Genomic DNA, 20,189 nt, shown 5'->3' with positions numbered 1-20,189 from the left:
TGTCAGACACCATCAAAATACATTCAAACAATGCATTTTCCACACTCTGGCATGATCATGGCCATACAGGCCACATGCTGGAGGCAGACTGCTGTTGGCAGAATGGGGGAAGCCCCAGCAGCTGCTCTCCCCAGGCTGGATGGCCATGGCAGCAGAGGCAAGTCTCTCACCATGCCCTCTGCTGTGGGACCCAGTGCTTTGGACATGTTCCCACTGAACTCAGGCTGCTGCTACAGCAGCTCCATGCCTTCATACATTTGATAACAAACACTAGGAACGACACACAGGACTGTCCCAAGAGCTACAAAAAAAAAATGGGGTGGGGGAGGGGACAAGTGAGTTAGAATAGCTCATTCCTTTTTAATACAAGCAGGGATTTAAGCAGGGATACTGGGCTAATCATACTGGGGGCTGGTTTGTAAGCCTTGTCTCTAGCAATTCCCACCAATCTGCAAGCATTTTTCACTACAAAGGAGTAGATAAGATTTTACAGCACATGCATGAGCAAGTCTGAGCCAGAACTCAAAGTACAAGACAAATAGTCCCAAATCAGCCACCCATGGGGAAAGGAAGAAGAAAAGCAGATGAAGCAAGTGCCATTGTGGCTGAATTGCCTGCATTTATCCCATGGTCAAACCTTTCTGAATAAAAGCACCTCAGTTCAAACACACAGCTTAAGATCAAGGAATTCAAGTGTTTTGAGAGCATTAAAAGCCTGATTTTTATTACTTTCAAGGAACGGTAGATGCTAAATTCCTTAAAAACACAAATGTGGGTCTATTTGGGACTGCATCCTTCAAAAGCAGGAATGGAGGTTTAGAGTTGCAGAACTGTTTCCATTGGAAAAGACCTTTAAGATCATTGAGTCCTCCCAATAACCTGAGACCACTAACACTACCAAGGCCACCACTAAAGCATATCCCAGGAAATGTCATGGGATGGGACATCCTTCTTGTCTTCTTTGCCTCCCAGGAGCCCCTTGGAAAGCAAAATGCCCACACAGGCTTTATCTGACTCCTTCCCAGCCAGCCTTTCCCTCACTCCTGGCTCTCATTTGCTCCACAGGCTTCACCAGCTTGCTCAGCTCAGAGGAGCTGTCAGAGGAGAAAACGCTGCCTGGTGTGGGGCTGTCTCATCTTGATTCCATCTGCCCCACTCCCTCCCCCATCAAAGAGACCAAAGGATCCCCCAACCCCGTGGTTTTGCACCAGATCCTGGGCACATTCCCTCCTGCGCTCCTTGGTGGCCCCGGGGAGGCTCCAGAGCCCTCCCTGTGTGTGGGACAGCTGCTGCAGCACCGCTGCGCCTGCGTGCGAGCAGCACCCGAGGGGCAGCTGTGCCAGTTCAGAGTCTGAAACGGAATCCTCAGTGCACACAAATGACAACTGGCATTTCAGGGCTGGTAGGAGAAGCTGCTCGCTGCCCTTTGTAGCCATGGCCATTGGAAGAATTGCCCCTGTCCAGGAAGCTCTCAGGTGCAAGAGAGGAGCAAAAGCCAAGTGTTTCTGAGGTGCTAGCTGCCAGTGCCTCAGGTTTTTCTTCCCAGTTCTAAGGGGTTTGGACTGTTTTTACCATTTCAACACTTTCTGTGCATCCCTGTGAGCGAGTAAGCACCACACCCTCTCCCTCAAAGTCTTGAGGTACTGCCAAAGCAGAACTTGTTCATGCTCTTTTCTCCTGGTGATTTTATAATCCCGTGCAGACTCTGATAGCAAAGCAGTGCTGTAGAGAAAAGATTGGAATCCTGGGGCACTTTCTGGGTGGGTGTTTGAATCTGCTTTTCTAGTCCTTGGGCTGAGCAGGGTGAGGCCGACGCCTGGGCCCCTTCAGCTGGCGCCGGGGAGCCCCCGGGGAAGCGGCGAAGGCCGGCCCTGAGGGCGGCACAGGGGGCATTTGCCCCGAGCGGGCGGGCGGGCAGGCGAGCGGCGGGGAAAGGCGCCCTGGGCACAAGGGCAGGCACGAGGGCCCCGGCTCTCTGCAGTGCGGGCGGCCCAGCGCCAATCGCTGCTCCTGGAGCCGCTGCCAGGGCCGTGTCTCCTCCCCACCGCTGACCCTGCACCTGCAGCGCTGCTTCCGGCTCTGCCGGGCTCCCCGGCACGGACAGCAAGGACATGGACACGCTGCAGTAGGGGCCCAGCAGGGACACCCAGATGGTGCCAGGGCTGCAGCTCCTCTCCTGCAAGGAAAGGCTGACACAGCTCGGCTTCTTCAGCCTGGCAAAAAGACTCAGACTTGACCGAGCTGTGGCCTTCCAGTACCTGAGGGCAACCTACAAGAAAGCTGGACGGGGACTTTCTATGAGGGCAGGCAAGGACAGGACAAGGGAGAATGAATCCAAATGGAAAGAGAGTAGGTTTAGGTAAAGATTCAGAAAAAAGACCCTCCTAGAACAGTTTGCCCAGAGAAGGTGTGGATTTTGAGAAGAGGAAATCAGGAGAAGAGTGAGAGGGAAAGAGAGATCCACAGTTGGCCTTGGATCCAGGATGGGTCCATTTGCCATGGATCCATCATCAGGGGGGAGCAGCTGAGTTAGAAATGGGCTCCCTGAGCCTGGATCACCTCCCAGTGCCCAGACAGCTGCAGAGCAGAGGGGGCTGAGCCCCACTGAGCCCAGGCTGTTCAGCCAGAGGAAGCAGCCTTGGCCAGCAGCTGCTGCTCTCCCTGGGTGGGAGTTGTCACCTTGCAGCTCTCAGTCTGTGGAATAGAACACAGTGCTGAGTTTCAGAAGGGGAGCACTTGGGCAACAAAGCCCTGTGCTCCTGGGCCAGGGAGTTTGGGAATTGCCAAACTCTGTATGAGCTTTGTGCCTGCACTGAATGGATTTCAAAGCTCCTCTAGGTGCATGGGAAGGAAACCATATAATCACAGTATGTTAAGGATGGAATGGATGTTAAAGATCATCTAGCGCCAAGGCCACTGCCATGGGCAAGGACACCTCCCCCTAGAGCAGGTAGCTCCAAGCCCTATCCAGCCTGGCTTGCAACACTTGAAGGGCTGGAACCTCCACAACTTCCCTGGGGAACCTGCTCCAGTGCCTCACCACGCTCACAGGAAAAATTTCTTCCCTAATATCTAACCTAAATTTCCTTTCTTTCTATTTCTACCCATTACTCCTTGACCTGTCACTACAGGCACCAGAGATGTTTTAAACTCAGCAAACTGGTGGCTCAAATGGGAAAGCAGCCCAAGGAATGGGTTAGAAATTAGAAGTCAGCCCCAAGGGATTTCTCCTGAGGGAAGAGAAGGGTGCATATCTTCTCCTGCAGCATCAGGAGCTGGTTGCATCCAGCTCAGAGTCAGGGACTAACACTGAGGCAGCCTGGAAAATGCAGTGGCACAGAGGGAATGATTGTACTGCAATGGACATCTCTCCCCAGGCTGTGAGAGCAGGCTGCCCCTGGAGCTCAGAGGGGAAGGCCAAGGACCCTTGGTTGAACTCAGCTCTCAGAGTCTGAGCCTCGGAAACGTTTTTGTCAACACCCCCCATGTCTGTGAGGTGAGCAGCAGGGCTTGGGATGGATCCTGATGGCTCCTGAGGCAGCAGCAAGCCTGGTGCAGCTGTGGAATTGCTGCCAGCCTGGGCATTTGTGAGCAGGGAATATTTGATGGACTGCTCAAATCTGGGGGGTCACAAAGGTGTGTCTGTTGTTCCTGAAGGCCCACTCCCTGCTTTTGGGCAGCCTTCCTTAGGGATCAGATGGGAGGCTTCCTGCAAAACAACCCCTTGGCCCATGAAACCAGCACTGGCTCCAAAAGCTGCATGTTCAGAGGCTTTTGTGGCAGTGCCAGACACAAGGCACCTTTGGACTGGGCTCTGCAGAAGCAGCTGCAACAAACTGGCTGCCTTTGAGCTTCAGCCTGCTGCCAACAGCTCCCAACAAAGTGTCCCTGCTTATTCCTGCAATCACAGGAAAGCCTTGGGAGTTCTCTCCCTTGCTGACCAGTCCCTCACCACACTTCAGCCTTGCTGCATCTCTGGCTCTAGAAAGAGAAAAGTGTTCCTGGGAATAAAGCAAAGGATTTTTCTACCTATTTGCCTCCCCCCAGTAGTGTCAAGCTTGCAAAAACTTCATGAGGCACTGCATCATGCCAGACACTTTTAAAAGCTTGGCTGGAGAAGAGAAAGACACCCTGAGTTTTCTTACCAAAAGATGGTGCTGTCTGTACATTTTGATGTTGATGCCTCATTCTCAATGGATTGTTTTCATGGTATGGGAGAAGGTGAATGAGTAGATGGTGCTGTTGGAGCTGTGCTCAGTGGGGCAGCAGCAGCTCTGGGGATCCCTACGCAGCTGGGATCTCTGCGTAGATCCCTACGCAGCTGCAATCAGCCCACGTTGCTCTCAGGGCCAGCTCTCCATGAGCTTGGTGCTGCTGAGCAGAGGGGCACTGCTCTGTGTCCATGGGATAAACCCAGGGTGACTGCAGTTCTGTGGACTTGCCACTGCTCTGCATGAAACCCCAAAGGCAGAACTTGTCCTGTTGTATCTTTGGACTTCTGCCATTCAGCAGCACAAAGCATCTTCTGCCTTTGCTGGGTGCTCATTGCATCATTGGACAATAACTCACAAGAAGGGAAGATTCCACATGTATTTCCATTTTGCTCTCTTGCTGCTGCAGGTGAAACTGATGAACCAAGGAGCTCTTGATGCTCCCTTCACCTGTCTCCCTTCAGCTACTAACATGGGCTTGTGCTTCAAGTTTTTCCCCGAGGAGGGCATCATTGCAGCAGGTGGGAGCCAGAGTGTGCAGGTCTCCTTCAGTGCCACCGAGCTGGGGAGCTTTGAGGAGGAGTTCCAGTTCAGTGTGGCTGGATCTCCTGTGCCTGCCATGCTGACCATCAAGTGAGGACCCTGGGAGCTGGGTCAGCACATCTTGGCTGTCTCTGGGACATCCCCCACCTACCTCCTTTTGGGCTGGAGCAGAGAAAAAAGGTGTTTCCTGAGGTGTGAATCTCTGCTCTGCTGCTGGCATTGCTTTAGTGTGAGGCTGCCTGCTGCCCTGCCTGGTGCCTGGGAGCTGGAATGACTCCTCCCTGCAGGGATCTCCCTGTGCCTTGGGCCATGGCAGGCAGTGGGATGGATCAGCTTTGGGCAGCAGCTGCTCTGGGATGTCCCACCTGAACACCCAGCAAGGCCACCAGGGCTTTGCAGATGGGCCAGCCTGGGTGATTCTGCAGCAGCAGTGTTGCAGACATTTTTTCATAGAAATCCTTTCTTTGGGATTTGTTCATCTTCTGGGAAGCTGAGGCCCCAGAAGAAGAATGTAAACAATTGTTATTGGCTGGTGTGGAATGTAACAGGTGCAGCGGTGATTGGGCTTCTGTGAGTGTTTGGATTTGCTAACCACTCACAGAAGAGTTTGTCCTTGCTTTCTGCTGGACACAGAACTTTGTTATTCATTCTTTTCTATTCTATTCTTAGCTTAGCAGCCTCTGCAACTTCTCTCCATATTCTTTTTAGGATAGTTATAATGTATTATATATCATATATCAATAAATCCAGCCTTCTGATCATCAACCAAGATTCTCGTCCACTTCTCTCACCTATGAAGACCTAATCAGGTCGCTGTAATACAGCAGCAGTGTTTGTAAAAACTTATGTGAATAATCCCTGCTAGATGGGCAGCAGCAGCCTCAGCTAAGCTCTGCCAGCCATGCTGTGGGGACAAGCTATGCCCCCAGCTCCTGTGCATAGAGGGCTCTGGTGCCTCCTTTGCACAGCCAGCAAAGGGCTGATGGTGGAGTCAGGAACTGTGCAGCAGGAACTGTGCCAAGGACTTGGGCACCATCCCGTGGGCTGTTGCCATGGCAAGAGACAATCCTGGCCCAGCCAAAGGGAGAAGGGCGGATCATAGGGGAGGCAGAGCTCAGTGCTCAGCACCACAGCAGCGTGAGGCCTTGTCCCTGCCAGCCTGAGCCATGTGCTGCCAGGATAATGCAGTGGAAGCAGGAGAGCTGATGCTGGCTGCTCTGCAGTTTTGGAGCTGGGCTGCTGCCCTTGGGAGGCACTGGCTCAAGGCAGTAAAGCAATGAAAGCAATCTGCACTGGATTATACCAATGAGATAAGGGAGATGGATAAAGAAGAACAAGGAAGTTATTCCTTAGCAAGAGAAAAGTGGTGAGCATGTGTGCCCATAGTGGAGAAACAATGATGCTGGCTCTGTTTTTGGAGGAAAAGTGCTGCTTTTTTCTTTTGGAAATCAAGAGGGAACCTTTCACCGTCAAAGAATTGATTCTCCTCTGTCCCTCCCCCAAAGTGGTCATGGGGTGTTTCTGCATAAGCAGCTTTCTCCTTGAGCAAGGGCAGGTGTCTCTTGTTGAGATGTGCAGAGCAGAGCCAGGGGCAGTCCTGTAAGTACAACACAAGGCCCAGGGGTCACTGCTCCTTGATTTTGAACCAAAAGGCAGAGTGGGCATTGATGGGCATCAACCATGAAATCAACTGGTGAGTGTTGCGCAGCTTCAAGCGCTGATTTCAGTGTATGTTGGTGACTTTTGGAGTGTGTCTGCTGAGTTCAAGGACAGGTGAGGTGCTTTGCTGGATTCAGGACAGCCAAGTTTGGTTGTTGAAGCTCTTGCTCTTGGCTGTGCCAGCTGGTGCACTGCTGACAAGCTGGTCCTTTCCTCTAGGATCCATCTGTGCCCTGGGTAGAACTGTTGCTGCTCTTTTCAGAGGATGTTTGGGAATGCCCTGGATTCGTGTCTCAGAACTGTGTCTGTAATGATTGTGTGGGTCAAACTCTCCTGAGAAAGCTCCTCCATGGGAACAGCAGTTCCAGCTCAGAAGGAGCAAAGCAGGGAAGCTGTGGCTGGAAGGGCTGCTTACAGAAGTTTGTGGGGACACCTTGATGTCCATGCCATTGCAGATAGGGAAACTGAGGCACGGAGCCATGTCTGGGTGTGTGTTCAGGGTCCTTCATGGGACCCCCAGCACCCTGGGGGCTTCTCCTGCCTGTCCTGTGCCCAGAGCCCATCAGGGGCTGTTGGCTGAGGGTGCCTGAGCCCAGGTTTTGTGCCCCCGAGCCACAACAGCCGGAACACTGCAATGCCTTTAACTGAGCCATTGTCTGCTCTGTCCTCGGCCTCCAGGGGCAGCGTCACTGCACCGAGTTTACACTTCGACCTCGCTGAGCTTGACTTCGGGGACATCTCCTTTGGTGAGTGTTCCCTGGGCTGGGACACACCCTCAGGGATCTGTGCCTTCCAACAGAAAAGCATCCCTCACTCCTGCTCTGCCCCAGCAGCCTCTTCAGGCTGTGAACTGCAGGGCTGCTGCTGCTGCCTCAGGGGGCATTTTTCCATTGTGAGATCCAATGGAAGCAAGGAATAGAAAGGCAGTATTTTCTGGTGTCTCTATGCTGCTTTAAAAGACAGATGTCTGCCAAGGAAGGTGGGAATCTTCCTGCAATGGAAAGATGAGCCCCTTCCCTCCAAATGATTATCCCTTTGAAATGACAGGGCTCCCAGGCCAAACTATGGGAAAAGGAATAACAGTTCTTTGCTAGACTATCTCAGGAGAGCACAAACAAGAAGGCAAGAACAGACGTTTGCCAGGGGCCAAGTCTCGTTTTTCCGCTTTGGTGGAGTTGTGGTCACAGCAGGAGGAGCTGTGGGCTCTGGCAGGGCAGGGATCCCCTCCCAGCCAGTGCGGGAAGGGAAGGGAAGGGAAGGGAAGGGAAGGGAAGGGAAGGGAAGGGAAGGGAAGGGAAGGGGGAAATGCTCCTTTTGCAAAGCCCCAAAGGGCAGGGGGATGTGGGCAGTGCCCAGCAGCAGCAGCAGCAGCGGGGCAGGCAGGCAGGGTCAGTGCCAGCGGTGAGCTGCAGCCAGGGCAGTCCCGGGTCAAGCACAAACCTCCTGCAGCAGCAGCGGCCGAGCTGCGATCCCCGAGCGGGAGGAAGGGAAGCTCCGCTCCCTGCCCAGCCTCAGCTCCCACTGCACAGCCGCCCACGGCATCACGCCACAACTCCCAAAAACCCCCAAGGGAAAAGCCCAGCTCAGGGCCAAAACTCCCCAAAACCCCCAGAACCCCTATCCCCCTTCCCAGACTGGAGCAACAGTTCACTGCCAAGGGCAACATTTGCTGCCAAGCCTAAACCCAGAACAATGAAGTTCATGAACTTCTGAAGGAAACTCATTGCCTTTCCTGAGCTGCTTCTGCCCCAGCCTGAATCACCACAGAGGCACTTGTCAAGTTGCCTTTTGAAGAAATGAAACAAGAAAGGCAAAAGGTGGAAATATGGTTCTGAAGCAGGAGATTGATCCTGCTGAATGTGATTTCATTCCTAAGGTCTCTTCAGCTGAAGGCAGCTGTTGTAGCTTTGCTTCTTTGATTACTGTTGACTGTTGTCTGCATGTTCTGGCCTCAGTCTCAGTTGAGGTTTTGACATCTGGATTTGTCCTTTTTATGTCTCTCTTGCCTCCCTGCTGGAGTCCCTGCTGGAGCTGGCAGTGGTCACTTGGATGGGCACAGAGAAGCTCTGGGCTGCACCTGCAGTTGTTTTTTCTCCCCATCTGTGTCCCAGATGCTCTTGGTGAGCGGGCCTGGGGAGAAGTCTCCTCCCCACAGAGCTGGCCAGCCCAGCCAGATGTGCACTGCAGAGCAGGCTGTGGCTGATCTGTGGGCTCTGCAGGACATCCCCACCATGAGTGGCTGCATCTCTGGCTTTCCAGGATGGAAAGCAAATCTAAGAGCTAAAGTGGGGTAAACCCTTGCAGGCAGCAATCCCAGTGAGCAGCATGGCTGTGATGTCCCCGTCTGTTGGGTGAGGTGGGACCTGGTTCTTAATTGCTAATCTCAAAGCAAGGCTTGGCTGTGCCCCCAGTTGAGTGGGCTCTGAGCTGTCACGTGCTCAGTCTGTTTGGCCCAAACCAAGAGATGCCTTAAGGGTCCTGCAGAGACAAGCTGCATTAGGGTGCTTTGCATCACGTTCTAGTTCCTGATTCCATCCTCACTTTCATTGGCTGTAGCTTCTTCTCAATGACAACTCACTGTTTATATATCTTGAAAGTGGTAGGAGTGTTGGCAGGCTGACCAGGGAATTTTGCAGCTTGAATTCTCAAACGAAATGCTGGGTCTGGATGCACACTCATCGCTGAGAGAGAACTGGTGCTGGTTTGGGACAGGTGAGGGAGCTGCTCCCCATCACAAAGAGAGAAGCTTGCAGTGTTCAGCAGGGCTAGGAGTGGGCATTTTCAAGGCTGCAGTCTGGAATCAGTGTCAAAGGGAACTAAGTGACAATTAATTCCTCCTGCAGCTTCTGGGTGAGCTGTAGTTCAGATAATAAAGAGCTCAACTCCAATATCCCTTTGATCCTGCCAGAATATTCCCCCCAGGATCATGCCCTGATGGGTGTCTGAATGGAAATTTGTGTCCTTGCCCAGGCTTTCCCTACACGCAGCACTGCCGCCTCACCAACAGTTCCCCGGTGCCCCTGACGTTCCAGCTCCGCATGTCGGACGATGGCACACAGCCGGCTGTGGACAGCGTGGATCAGATCCACAGGGACACTGACCCGGCCTGGAGGAAGGAAATCCATTTCTATGTGGAGCCCAGGGAGTTCATCATGAATCCCAGCCAAGTCACCATCCTCCCCCAGGGACACCAGGACATTGAGGTACGGCAAGAGCCCGGCCACAGCCGCTGCAGCATCAGGGCTGGAGCTGCCCTGCAGGGTGGGAGGGCTTTAGCTCTGGTGCCAGCTTGGAGCATCCTGGCACTGAGAGATCTGCACTGCTGGGAGGCCTCTGCTAGCTGGCTTACTCGGGATGTTCCTCAAGGAGCACTGTTTGGTTTCCAGAATCATATGCTGAGCTCACAGACCTTATGGTCAAGGCCTGAAGCCATTGTTGTGTTTTTGAGAGTGATTGATTTGATTGCAAGGGGGCAGAGCAAGGATGAGGGCAGAAGGTGGCTGTTAGAGAAATGTTATTGTATAAAGCAGTTAGCTTTTCTTCTTTGTCTCATTTTCCCCCTCCTGGAGAGCAGAATGAATTGTGTTCACTGCAGGAAGCTCCAGTGGAGACGAAAAACTCTGCAGCCATGTGTAGCAGTTCAAATTTATTTTATTGATTCCTTGTTAAGTGGTTTGTTCTGTTGTACCCCATGTTCTCCCTGAGCTGGTTTACCCCTGGGTTTTACCCTCCCTCAAAGCTGTTCCTCATGCCATTCCCTTCCCCTTGGTCTAGCTGTTTCCCTGCCTGTCAAACCCAGCCCCTTTTGTTCCCCAACCTTCTTTGCCAATTTAACCTGGAGCCAATCCCTGTCTGCAACACCCCTTTGGAATTCCCCTATTCCTGGAGGCCCCATTGGCCCATGTGAGCCATCCTCCCCACCCTCCTACCCAAAGTGGCCCTAGGCACTTGATGTAATCCCCTCAGTGCTACCCTGAGGATTTCCTGTTATGAACAAAAATTCTGTTAATTTTTTTTGTGAGAAAAGGTTACAAAAATCAGCTGAGATCACTGTTGCTGCCGAAGTTCTGCTTGTTGTGTTATGGTAATTACGGGTCGTTGTTGTTAATAGTTGTTTTTGTATCAGTAAAAGCCCTGGCTGGGGCGAGTTAATGGCCTTTCTCGGAGACAGTGAAGGGTGGGGTACCTCCTGAACAGTGAGGAGAAGAGACTTTGGAGGGGAGGGATATGCAAAATACTCCAAGGACCAGCATGCTGTGTGGACACCCTACTTCAAACGTGCTGGGAGAACCCCAAAAACAACGAGCCACCTAAGAGTTGAGAGATTGGAGTGATGTCTGGATGAGAGGAGCGGAGTGCTGGGCCTGCAGAGATGCGAAACACCTTCGGAGTCCCTCTTGCCCTGAGCATGGGAGTTGTCCCAGGTGCTGAGGGCCGGCTAAGACAGCCAGCAAAAAATAACAACAAGGGGTCTTGATGCCCTAAAGGGTCCCACGAGGACCGGACCCCCAGCTCTGCCCCTAGAGGACAAAGCTGCGCATATCCTTATCCCCTGAGTCGCCCTGGGAGAGACGGCGGGAGACTGCAGCCCCACCGAGCTACCCAATCCTGAGCTGATCACTTATAATAAAGGCATTAAAAAGGAGAAGAAGTCTCCTTGCCCTGTTTATTTCAGCTGGGGCGCTCGTCCGGAATAGCCATGCCGAAAGAGGACAACAGGACTGGCCATCTTGGACCTCCAGGACAGCTAGCTACCAGGGCTGTTGTAGTGTATTCATTAAGTTCATTTAATTCCTCCCCCATTTTATGTATCTGTTCCCCCCCCCATTTTGTGTAAAATGGTTCTGCCCTCCTCAGTTTTCCCGCCACAGCCCTGCCAGTTATATTGTCAATCTGTTAGGTTATATAATTCCTCCTTCCCTTTTTCCCTTATATGTATGCTTTTTCTCCTCCCTGGGCCAAGTCAATCACCCCCCACTCCACCTAGTATTCTAGAAGCTTCTCCTCTTTGGGGGTTGTGGTTGGCTGTGGTCCCGGGACCCCTCCCATACCTGGTACCTATTGGGCTCTCCACTATGTCATCTGTGTTAAGTTCATCCCCTCTTTTCCCCCCATTGGTCTTCTGTAAACCCCTCCCAGGTCCACTCCTTCCCTTTAAAACCCGTAAGCACCCTTTGTTCTTGGTCATTCGCTGGGACATCGTGGGCTTCTCAATAAGGCAAGTTTAGCCCCCCCCAGCAAGTGTCCAGCTCCTTCATTCTTGTCGTTTAGCAGCGATCCAGTCCGCAACCAGCACAGCCCGAGGCCTTACGACGCCGAGGGGTGCTGGCAGGTTATGCAGCGAGGTGTCGGCCTTAACCTCAGCTAGCCGGACTTTGACCTTCTCTGCTCTAGAAGGCTAAATACACGTCGCTGCAGTTTGACGTCCAACGTGGGAGCCATTTCTGGACCGCTGGACGACTGAACGCCAGGTCCCCGGAACCCGTGGATCCGATTATAAATTCCTCTGGCCGTCAGACTATCTCCGGTGGCAGCAGACCCCATTCTAGGGGTGGCGCTCCCAGGGGATTCGAAGCCGTAACTCCCCGCACCTGAGGAGGGCTTCGAGACAAGAAACCATCTGCCTGAACTTTTCGTTTGCACTGCTGCTGGGTTGGGTGAGCCCCGGACTCTGTGGTTACCCTCCCCTGCCTTTTTAATTTTCCCTGGGAGCCCTCCCTGCACTGGGGAGCGCTCCCGATCCTTCTTCCCTTGGGGACTGGTTCCCGGGTGCTGCTCGCGGCCGGGGGAAATTCACACTCTCTCGGTGCGGGGCGGGGGGAGAGCTCGTGGCGCTGGGGGCCGCGGTCTGCCATTTTTTGCGTTCCGCGGGAAGCCCCGGCAGGCGCCGCCTGCCGCGTCACGCGGCGAAGCCCTCTGCCGCTTTTCGCGCGCCCGGTGTCCCTGCTCGGCGGTGCCGGGGCCAGTTCCGAGCTCTCGGTGCGGCGCAGAACGGCTGCCGCGGGTTTTTTCAGTGCGGGGCGGTTTTTCCGTGCGTTTCGCCACGGCGGGACCCCCCCCCCCCCCCGCCCCCTTCACCGCTTTTCGCGCGCCTTTTCGCCGCGTGGCGCAGGGGGCCCCGATGCCTGCCACGTCGCGCGGCTCTCGGCTCTGCGGGGGGGCTGCATTCCACGGCAGGGGAGCCTTTGTGTCTGCCCCGGCTTGGCAGAGCGTGTCCCAGCTCCCTGCTGCTGCTGCCCGGGAATTTTAAAAGCAGTATACACAGCTGCATTGTCTCTCTCTGCGGCGTGTTTTGCTGTCTTTTGGAATTCGTGCCAGTGGGCGCGGGGAAGCTCTGCCTTCTCTCTGTCAGGGGGGGTCCTCTTGGCGCGGGGTGTTCTTCTGGGGACAGTCCTCACCCCTATCGTTTTTTGTTTTCCCTTTCCTGTGGGGTCTGCTTTCCCAGACTTGGGGCCAGGTCCTACCACCTAAATTCCTTTCTTTCCCCTCAGTGAACCCTCAGACTTGAGGACAGTGGAGGGAGCAGGGGCCGACAGCGTGTGCTTCATTGTTTTAGTTTGCATTTTTCTCGGGCGGGTGGAGTGTTCCATCGTGGGTGCTTGCTCCTCCTGAAGTCGCCTTGTCTAGGGTGCTTTAGGAGCAGGATCATGGGTGCAGGTCTGAGCAAATCCCAGAAAGGAGTTTTTTATATTATTAAAGGTTTGTTGCTTGGGGGAGGGTTTGCTGCCCTCAAGAAAGAATTGACGTTATTGTTTAAGTGGACTTTTTCTCATTTTCCTGAGGTCATCCCGGAACTTGTAAAGGAGCCACAGTTTTGGGCAGCCATTGTGGCAAAATTAGATAGTGAAGTCAATTCTGGGGAGACTCATTTATCTACTGTGGCGTATTGGGCGGGCAAAGTGCTAACCACACTGCGCCCACCCGGGAATTTGAGGAAAAGCCCATCTCGTTTTAGTTTGCTCCCCAGTTCTCCCGGTTCATGTGTTCCTACTCCCCATTCCTCTCCCTCTTCCCTGCGGCAGGAGCCCTCTCGAGGGATCCTCAAGGCCAGTAAGAAGCAGGGGGTCCACCCTGCCACTGCTCCCTCGAGACCAGCTCGGCCTCCCCCTCCGAAGAGCCCTGGCCAAGCTCTTCGGAGCTCTCTTCCTGATCCCCCTGTTCCTCCTATCCCCAAGTCCCCGGTTGTAAACTACAAAGTTGTAAGGTTTACTGAAGTTCCTGAAGATGGCTCCCAAGGAGCCCAAAATGGTGGAGACCGCATGGTCTTTCCCGCCTTTGCCCCTTCTTCTACCCCAAATTCCTTTCTCCCTAAACCCAACCCCTTCCTTTCCCCTGACCTGCTGTCTTTTCCCATACCTCCACCCTCGGTTCCTCCTTCAGTTCCACCCCCTTCTCCGCCCATGGTTCCTCCCTCCTTTGACTCCGACTCCTCCCATGTCCCACCTCCTTATTCCACTCCGCCTCCTAACTCCACCTTGGAGGTGGAGAAAAATGAGTCACCACACCCCTGCTGGTGCCCGTCCCAGAGACCAAGCCCCGCCTCAACCTCCTCCAATTCCGGTTCCCACGCTTCGTGTTCTGGGGGGGGGGGGGGGGGAGGGGGGGGGGGAGTGGATGACCGGAAGCCGGGGCAAGTGCCTTTATTGGAAGCCGCCCTGGTTACATACCACCTCAGCAGGGAGGGGAGTGCTCAGGCCCAATGGGTGCCTATCACCCAGGCCAGGATCAAGGAACTGTGCAAGGCCCAGAGGGAGTACTCCCGGGAATCTGAATATTTCCGGGGGCTCCTTCGGCCGGCTCTTGCACAGGGAGATCTGATGCCCGCGGACCTGAGGGCTCTCTTCTCCAGCCTTTTAGGCCCCGATGGAATTCAGGGTCTGGGTGGGAGAGTGGAGGAGGGAGATTGTGGAGGTTCTCCCAATACTTTGGGGGAATCCCTCCACATCTCACGGCACCGAGGGCTTGGTGATCTCGGAAGAGCATCTAGTGGGCACCGGGCAGTGGGCAAGTGGGGCAGCTCAGGCTAAGGCATTGTTTACTATACAGCTGGTTGAAACAGGGAAGGCTGCAGAACGCGCTTTTTACAAGCTAGCTACAACCACCTCCCAAGTGGAAGAAGATGAGATCAGGCAGGGCGCGCAGGAACCTTACCTGGCGTTCATGGAAAGGTTATACAGATTCGTCGAGGCGCAGGTTCTGGGGGAGAGGGAGGAGATGTTAAGGTAGATGGCCTACTACAACGCTAACACCGCGTGTAGGCGGGCCATCCAATCTCCCCCTCGAAACCCCCAGCCCACGGTTGAGCAAATGATAGAAGTGTGCGCCAGGGAGGTTCCACTACAAGATCCAAAAGCGCACCCTAAGAGTGCATCCGTAGCCTTCGCAGAGTCCCTAACGCCTGAAGACCTGGAAGCCGAAGCTGCCGCCGCCGCCGGGCCAATGACACCAGGGTCCGGCAGAAGAACAGTGGCGACTCACCCTTGCCACCTTTGTGGGAAGGTGGGACACTGGATGCCTCAGTGTCCCATGAGGCAAGATTACATGGAATACAGGAGGAAGAGGGAGGAAAAAGAACGAGAACAAAAAAACTAGAATCAGAGCGCAGCCCCTCCCTGCACCAAGATAGAAATGTGGCGGGTGATGTAACATCTAGCAGGGAGGGAGGAGAAAAGGGAAACCCGTCATTCACGTTACTGGACTTGTCTTATTTCTTATCTATACCTGATGTGACATTTAACAACCGTGGTTTACAGCCTCAACCTGCGCTTAACACCTTGTCCTCTGCTTCCCCATACAGGCTGCAGCTCACTAGGGGCATACACCTCCCCAATAGTGATTTACAGCTGATGTCTGTCGACCTCCAACATCTGGGTCGATGGAGGAGTTTAGGATGCTGCAGGTGGACTGTCGTCGGAGATACTAAGCACACGCCGCGAGACCTTTACATCGTCCCAGGGTTGGTCACTACGGACTGGGACCATTTCGTGGTAGGGCTGTACTGGTCCGACCCCCACTCTTCCTCCCCAAGGGACAGATCATCGCCCAGGCCATTCCATTTCCTGACAAGAACCATTGGAAGAAGACATCGGGGGACTCCTCACCTCCAACGGTGGCCTGGGCGCAAGTAGTGGGGAGGAAGAAGCCTCGCCTGACATGTCAACTCTCGTTGGGCAGGGACGACAAAATCGTCAGGGGTCTTTTGGACACAGGGGCAGATGTGACGATCATTCCCTCTCGGGAGTGGCCGTCACATTGGGACTTGCAAAATGCAGCTGGCGCAATTCAAGGTGTAGGAGGGTTCAAAGTGGCTAAACAATCAAGGGGCTTTGTACAAATTACAGGGCCAGACGGGCAATTGGCTTCGGTGCGCCCATTTGTTTTGGATTACACCGAGCCTCTCTGGGGGAGAGACCTTCTAGCCCAGTGGGGAGCCAAAATTGACCTTCCAAAGGCTCCCCAGGTTTTTCGGGCAGTGGCCACTGAAGAGCGCCGGACCTGGAAGCTGGATTGGCTGTCTGATGAACCAGTACAGGTCAAACAGTGGCCACTTAACAAACAAAAATTAAAGGCGCTCCACGAGCTCGTTCAGGAGCAGCTACTAAAGGGCAATATCAAGGAGACCATGTCTCTGTGGAGTTCTCCCATATTTGTCATCAAAAAGCCCCATAAGGACAAGTGGCAGCTCCTGACCGACCTCCGCCAAATTAATGAGAGAATTGTAGATATGGGGTCTCTCCAACCAGGGATGCCATCCCCTGCAATGCTCCCCCGAAATTGGAATTTGGCCGTGATTGACATAAAGGACTGCTTCTTCCAAATTCCTTTACACCCAGATGATGCCCCGCATTTTGCCTTCATGGTTCCTTCCATCAGTCGTGAGTCCCCGGACATGTGCTACCACTGGAGATGCCTTCCACAGGGAATGAAAAACTCCCCTGTGATTTGCCAGTGGTACGTCGCTTCTCTGCTGTCCCCAGTACGTACAGCCCTCGGGGATGCCGTTATTTTACATCATTATATGGACGACATCCTCGTGTGTGCAGCCAATGCCAGTTTGCTTGCCCATGCGCTTGACCTGACAACCAAGGCGTTGGTTGCTGCAGGGTTCGAGCTCCAGCAGGACAAGATTCAACGGATGCCCCCTTGGAGGTACCTGGGCCTTGAAATTACAAAGCGGATCATTGTGCTGCAAAAATGGGCTATAAGGACGAAAGTCCAGACCCTAGCGGATGTTCACCAACTGTGTGGGTTCTTAAATTGGGTGAGACCCTGGCTGGGCATTCCCACCGAAGACCTGGCCCCCCTTTTCAATTTGTTGAAAGGGGGAGATGGGCTTAGTTCCCCTAGGGCTCTCACCCCAGAGGCTCAGGTAGCTCTGGAGAAGATCCAAAAAGCTATTTTGGCCAGGCAGGCCCACCGCTACCATCCGGGCCTGCCATTCAAATTCATCATACTGGGAAAGTTGCCACACCTCCATGGCATAATCCATCAGTGGGATGAGACTGTGAAGGACCAAGGCTGGGGAGATAAGCTCTTAATCATAGAGTGGGTCTTCCTCAGCCACCATCGGTCCAAAAGAATGAAAAGGCCACAGGAGCTGGTAGCTGAACTGATCCTCAAAGCAAGATCGAGGATCAGAAAGTTGGCAGGATGCGATTTCGAATGCATTTACATGCCAATTGAATTGGTATTGGGCCAATTAAAAATGAAAACGTTCATTGAACTGCTGCAAACTAATGAGAACCTTCCGTTTGCGTTGGATAGCTACACTGGGCAGATTGCAGTAAATCGGCCGGGCCACAAATTATTTAATTTGGAATTTAAATTATCACTAAAGAAGGTCCAAAGTAAGGAGCCTCTGGATGCAGTGACAGTTTTTACAGACGCGTCTGGAGCATCCCACAAGTCAGTGATGACTTGGAAGGATCCTCAGACTCAGCAGTGGGAGACAGATGTTGCTGTTGTGGAGGGTTCTCCACAAATTGCTGAGTTAGACGCAGTAGTCAGGGCATTCCAGAGGTTCCCAGGACCTTTCAATTTGGTAACAGATTCTGCATACGTTGCCGGTGTAGTGTCCAGAGCTCAATTAGCAGTTCTGCAGGAGGTCTCTAACCAAAAATTATTTGAATTACTTACTAGGCTCGTCGATTTGGTCTCCCACCGCGAGCATCCGTTTTTCGTAATGCATGTGAGATCGCACACAGAGCTGCCTGGGTTCATTGCTGAGGGCAACCGTCGTGCCGATTCCCTGGCCGCGGCTGCAGTTGCAATGGGCCCGCTCCCAGATGTGTTCAGCCAGGCTAAGATCAGCCACCAGCTGTTCCACCAGAACGTGCCTGGCCTGGTCCGGCAATTCCATCTGACCCAGGACCAGGCCAAGGCGATCGTAGCCACATGTCCCCAATGCCAGCGTGACCAGATGCCCACCATTGCCTTAGGGGCTAATCCCAGGGGCTTGGTGAGCTGCGAGGTGTGGCAAATAAATGTAACACACATCCCTTCTTTCGGTCGATTGTGTTACGTCCATGTCTCAGTGGATACCTTCTCCGGTGCTATCTATGCCTCTGCCCACACAGGTGAGAAGGCTGCGGATGTCCAGAAGCACCTGCTTCTGGCATTCGCTGTCTTGGGCATCCCTATGACCATCAAAACTGACAATGGCCCAGCATACACGTCCAAGGAACTGCGGAGCTTCCTGCAACAATGGCGAATAATGCATAAGACAGGCATCCCCTATTCCCTGACAGGCCAAGCCATGGTGGAGAGGGCCCACCAGAGCCTGAAGAAGACCTTAGCTCGGCAGCAAGCTGCTGTGAAGGTGGAGACCCCCCACATCCGGTTGTCGAGAGCACTTTACACTCTCAACTTCCTTAATTGCTCTTTCGACAACCCCAACCCTCCAGTGGTCCGACACTTCGGCAGTCACCAGCAGCTGCAGCCTAAAGCCAGGCCGCCGGTCCTTATCAAGGATCCGGAGACCTGGCGGACGGAGGGACCCTTTGACCTAGTGACCTGGGGGAGGGGATACGCTTGTGTGTCCATGCCCTCAGGCCCCTGCTGGATACCATCCAAATGGGTCAGGCCCTTCGTCCCGAAGCAGAGGACGCAGAAAGAGGCTGTGTCACAGGTTCAGGTGGCGTTCTGGCAGCAACGGAGAAAACCCTCCCAAACACCATCAGTTTTCTCAGATGTTCAGTTGCTCCCCAATGCTGAGACCCCTCCTCCTACCCCTCTCCTCACTGAACTACCTCTGGTTTATGAATCCCGACCTTCCTCCCCCATTTCCTCTCCTTCTTCCGAACTTGATTTATTATTTGGGGCAGAACCATCTGTTTAAGTATTTTGTGTCTAACTGTTCCCTTTTTGTCTTTTAGTACATTCCCCCAACTCACTTTTGATTTTCACCCCCCTGATTCACGAGCTAGTCCAGAGAAAACTGACAGCACCACGCGCCACTGTCCCTTGCAACGAGCCCATGGAAAGGAGCGACCCCTCTCCTTCAACCTCTCTTCGGAGGCAAGCCGCAGAGGAGGAGGGGGCTACCGCTCCAACATCCAGCTACTCATGGGCCGATGGACTATGTTCAGAAGACGAAGGCACTTATCAAAACCAGCCGCGAGTCACAGCCTTTTAAGTTATTTCACTTGGACTTCTAAGTTTTACATGGACTTTTCCGTTCCTTTTATTTTTATTTGGTAAAAAACGGGGAGATGTTGTAGTGTGTTCATTAAGTTCATTTAATTCCTCCCCCATTTTATGTATCTGTTCCCCCCCCCATTTTGTGTAAAATGGTTCTGCCCTCCTCAGTTTTCCCGCCACAGCCCTGCCAGTTATATTGTCAATCTGTTAGGTTATATAATTCCTCCTTCCCTTTTTCCCTTATATGTATGCTTTTTCTCCTCCCTGGGCCAAGTCAATCACCCCCCACTCCACCTAGTATTCTAGAAGCTTCTCCTCTTTGGGGGTTGTGGTTGGCTGTGGTCCCGGGACCCCTCCCATACCTGGTACCTATTGGGCTCTCCACTATGTCATCTGTGTTAAGTTCATCCCCTCTTTTCCCCCCATTGGTCTTCTGTAAACCCCTCCCGGGTCCACTCCTTCCCTTTAAAACCCGTAAGCACCCTTTGTTCTTGGTCATTCGCTGGGACATCGTGGGCTTCTCAATAAAGCAAGTTTAGCCCCCCCCAGCAAATGTCCAGCTCCTTCATTCTCGTCGTTTAGCAGCGATCCAGTCTGCAACCAGCACAGCCCGAGGCCTTACGATGCCGAGGGGTGCTGGCAGGTTATGCAGCGAGGTGTCGGCCTTAACCTCAACTAGCCGGACTCTGACCTTCTCTGCTCTAGAAGGCTAAATACACGTCGCTGCACAGGATCAGAGGGATCAGCTCAGGACCAGCGATGCAGAGGAGCATCGGAGCACCAGACTGGTGAGAAATCCGGTGGCGGGAGTGGGAGACGTGCACATGTGTGTATGAGTGAGACGAGGGCCAGCAGCCGGACCTTCAAAGTGAGAGCGGAGCCCTTAGTACCGCGTTTCTGAACTTTTGCGAGAAAGCCGGCCGGGAACTGGGGAAAGCGAGTGGAATTAGCGTGAGTGAGTCGTCTCCTAAGGGGGAAAAAAAAGGCACCCTCCCCGCCTCCGGGCGTGCAGAGGGAATAGTTGTATGAGTGGCACGCACCCAATGTAAGTCCTGACAGAGGGAAGGCAGGCAGATTTGTAAGTCCCGAGAAGGATTCGGGTAGGATTTGTAAGTCCCGAGAAGGATTCGGGTAAGC

This window comes from Melozone crissalis, unplaced genomic scaffold, assembly GCF_028551555.1.
Source record: "Melozone crissalis strain CALT ecotype California unplaced genomic scaffold, PUWL_Pcris_2 ptg000046l_1, whole genome shotgun sequence".
In the NCBI taxonomy this organism is placed as follows: Eukaryota; Metazoa; Chordata; class Aves; order Passeriformes; family Passerellidae; genus Melozone; species Melozone crissalis.
The sequence above is the reverse complement of the archived record's forward strand: the minus strand, read 5'-3'. Positions refer to the sequence as shown.